Source organism: Apaloderma vittatum, unplaced genomic scaffold, assembly GCF_000703405.1.
Source record: "Apaloderma vittatum isolate BGI_N311 unplaced genomic scaffold, ASM70340v1 scaffold10248, whole genome shotgun sequence".
Taxonomy (NCBI): domain Eukaryota; kingdom Metazoa; phylum Chordata; class Aves; order Trogoniformes; family Trogonidae; genus Apaloderma; species Apaloderma vittatum.
In genome coordinates, this window is record NW_009732437.1 from 74398 (window position 1) to 78831 (window position 4434).

The following is a 4434-nucleotide window of genomic DNA, read 5'->3' on the forward strand; positions in this document are numbered from 1 at the left end:
TTCCTGCAAAACAAAACAAAACAAAACCACCTGTCAAGTATTTAGTATTAGATACACAGTAGAGTCACATCTGGACATAACTGCCAAAGGTTTGTGGGTTTCCTTGAAAGGAAAGTCTTTTGAAGACTCTCCTGCAGCCCAGCTTGACATTATGGTCAGTGTATGAACCTACAAGCCTGCATGTAGGGCCAGGTACAGGCAAAACTGGGAAAGTTCTGAAAAAGGACACACAAATTTGGTCCCATTCTTGTCCACTTTCTGAAGACTGAACTTCTATCAGGAACAGAACAGGTATGGAAGAGTCCAGACGCACTTTTACAAGCACTACACGGTTGATACTTGAATCACCTGATCATGTTTTATGGCTGATTAATCTTTTTCCTATCAGATTTTGTTTCCTGCAGGTTCCTTGCTACCTGGCAATTTAGTCTCCCATTGTTGCCTCCAAGAAGACACTTAAGGATCTCAAGCACTGCAACATAACTTGATGAGCCTCACGAAAAGCAGAGAACCAGCAAGGAGAGGTCAATAAGGCCCATCCAGCAGCGACCACGCTGGACGGCATCGCTCTGGTGCACAAGCCATGACTGTGAGTGACAGTTCAGGGAAATCCAGTGTATTTGCTGAAAGGTCAAGCAGGGATCTGTTAAGAACTCCAATGTTACTTTTAGAATTGCAAGTTTTATTTTTAAAACTGCCTCATAGTAGCCCAGCTCAGCAATAATCAGGAAATATTTGAACTCTGCTACTATAACTCATTGTAAATCTATCATTAGAGGTCAAAAATAGATTCAGCCTGGGATTCCTTCCCACACGGCACAATATTACACTGACTAAGACTTAATGACTTACAGCATTAATGGTGGCCTAACTGGATGGACATGTTATCTAGGAACAGGTATTTTTCTACAAAATCTGTAATTATATTCACAAATAACAGTGGATTATGGCTTTGCATCAAGAAGTGCTGGTTCTTTTTGGACCCCAAAAAAGAAAGACAAACACTCTCAAGAAAGGTAACTACTTCATTAATATCCCAGAAAAGCTGCCAGCAGGCTCCAGGTTTCTTCTGAAGCTAGAACCCCGAGATGATGCAGCATCAGACAGACCTGCGATCAGGGCATGGCATGCTGCCCAGACCTCCCACTGGGAGAGAGGTTCACCCACACTTGTTGTCTTTGGAGTTTTTACAGGATTTTCAGTTGGATGTTTATATGAAAGTATGTTGCTTCACCTCAAGCTAAAGACAAGGACGTGCTCATGTTGTCACTACAGGTGCCATGTAGGTGCCACCTCCAGGCTCATCCGTTTGTGATTAGAGTATCCCATGGGCTGAGAGGAAGGGCTGAGAGTATCCCATGGCAAATGATACGGGCAGCACAGCGCAGTCCTGAAGGCCAAGAAATGCAGTAAAACACAGCACAGTGTGTGTCCACGCCTGCTGAAGGCAACCAGTACATGGATCATGAGCTTCTCGATGGAAAATGGTCTTCCCATGAGATCCACAAAAACTTAAAAAAAAAAGCTGTAGAAGCACATCTGACTGTACATATGAAGAAAGCATATGCAACCTTCACTGAAGACAAATGAGTTTTATATGAGTTTGAAAGCTAATTAAAAGCAGAGTCCAAAGAGACAGAAGCGTATCAGTATGTGTGCAGTAGCACATCATCTTCTGCCCACTTAGAAACTCGCTCTGTTTCTACCGACATATTTATAGCTTTGTGCTGCACAACACAGGTAACTGCATACAAATCCAACTGGTGCTCTGCACCAAGAAGGGAGGGCCTGTGGTCCCCTGGCTGAGCTTTAGCACCCATACTGGCAACAAGCCCCAGGAAAACCAGGATGATCACACAGGCAGTGCCCACTCTCACCTTGCACACTGAGGTGATCTAATTGCCATGGCAATGTTCATCACAGCTGGGTTTTGAAAATCGCAAAGCCTCAGCCCTTATTTATCTCATCATCAAGAAAAAACACATTTATTTTCACGTCTATGGTTCTGAATTTCACAGTCAGGGAAGGGGCTCGATTACCACATTTGATAGCATGATTGCAGTTTAGCTTGGCTGGAGGTCAGTAAATACTTGTTAACCAGTTTGGGTAGTGATGAACCACCTCAAACTTGCTCACACTGAATTGCCTAACCATTAAAACCAAGATTTACAGTTTACGGGACAGGAGCAGACTCTCAGTCTGAGGTTGGGCTGCATTCCCATCTTGCCCCTGTAGCCTCTTTCAGCAGCAGCGTGCAGAGCAGCCCATCACTAACCTGGGCACGGGCGAAAGGAGGCAGAGGGAGTGTGATGGGCTGTACCACAGCCTGCAGTACTGCCCTGGCTGCCCCAGGACACTGGCAGAGACATCTGCTCTTCATGCTTCTGCCCCTTCAACCCCACAAAAGTCTAGGCTTACAGCACTCAGCGCAGACAGGCAGCAACGGCCACACTGAGGCACGGAGACCCAGAGGCACACTTAGGGCCACTTGAGCCAGCTCACACGCAGGAGCCCCACAGGGGGAACCCCATACCAGGAGGGAGGTGCAAAGCCCCCACCTCACAGCACTGCAGTGGGAGTCCCTTATGCCAGAGGCAGGAAAGGTCCGTCTTGCACTGGTCCATGCATGGAGTTCCAAAGCAACAGAGAGCGGTGCAGTGTGACATCTCGAGCAGCATAGGGGCAAAGACTGCAAGAGGGTGCTGCCACGCAGCTGCCAACAGGACACAGGCTATGCAGGCTGGCATGGGAGGAGGTCAGGATTTAAGAGCATTAGTTAGAGATACTTTGTGGGAAGGCAGGCAGGCAGGAAGCAGTTCAGTTCAGAATCAAATATAGCCAAGACTTCAAGGTAATGGTTAGGCTTCAGCTCCACTTCAACATGAAAAAGTCAGTCTGAGTGAGTAAGCAGCTCAGATCTGTGCTCCATTGACTCCCTACTTCCTGGGCAAGATAATCTTATCTATTTACACCAAGTAACATTTCGTTTTGCTTCTTACTACTGAAACTAATTTCTGTGAGTTGAGTCAGTCTGTCGAGGTCAATCCTCATAGTATACTAATTAGAACAGATAAATTTTAGATCACATTTAGCAGCTTTGTAATCAGTTCAGCATTATTTGCAATGATGGTAAATGGTACTCCCACAGTGCACAGCTTTGTAGTGGCAGTGGCAGACGAGAGAAGATTTGACTGCATGCATGATGTGAACTGCAGCGAGCAGCTGTAAGCAGTTTCAGACAGGGAGGGACATAGCAGTACTATCTATCAGAGGTAAGTACATTACTAACTAATGATTAGGCTGATTTTGAAATCATCTCTCTGTTTCGACACCTGCTGGCAGCTTTTATTAACTTTTCACATCCAAAGGACTTTGAATTTTTCCCCCTTTGCAGCATAATAATAGTTAAAAGGACTGGGTAGTCTACGTGATACAGTTATAAAGGGGTTGCAGAGGTATGTACTCTTAAGATAATCTGTTTAACTGCATTAGACCAGTATTAACCAGCTTCCAACCAGTGTTTTTATGACAGATTTTCCTGAAAGGTTCATGACTACAGTCTGGTTCCTGGGTTGGTGACAAAAAGCAATGGCAATCTGACAGCATGCACTTATATCTGATATAGTTTTAGCCAAAGGAGGCTAATATCAAATAAGCACTTTTAAAAACAAGAATGTGGAGCTGTTCTGGAGCGCTGTAACTTTTCATTACTATTATCTGAAAAGAAACTGAATAGAGCAGAGCAACAACAAAAAAATTAACCTTGAAACTAAAATAATAATTAAAAAATCCCCCAAAGTAATTCAGTAGCAGACTTGCAACCAATAACTTCACTGTTAGCACATTCATATGTTTGTCTTCAATTCTATTCTGCAGTGTAACACAGTAGACATGAAGACAGGGCTGCCAAATCCTCCACATTTTTCTGGCATTTCTGTTTCTCACAGTTGTCTCCCACCTTCCCACATTTTCAGACTTCAGGGACTAAGTACGGTCTCTACTGAATATAACTCCATGTTTCCTCATCAAAAGTTGCCAGTTCTTTCCCCAAAAAGTGAAGCAGGAGAACCTGCTCTGCTCAAGCTGGGAGTTACTACAAGAACAGGAGGCAGGAGTTTGGGGTTACAGGCTAAAGATGCGAGGCAGATCTTCTAGGATGCTGGCACAGAGGGGGCCGTATCACGAGGTGAGGGGGCAGTCAGAAGCAGCTGACACGATGGGAGAAACATAAGAGAAAGGATAAATGGCAAATATGGCAGCAAATGAGGGGAGCTGGCAGCCAAGAGATGGACATGAAGCTGGGACAGCAAGGAAGGGAAGGTGGCTTGAAGCCCTTCCTCCGCTGAAGCACCTGGAGAGGTTTTTCTTGCACCCACAGGCATACCAACGGGCTCAGGCTACTCACAGAGCTACGGCTACCCACAGAGCTACGGC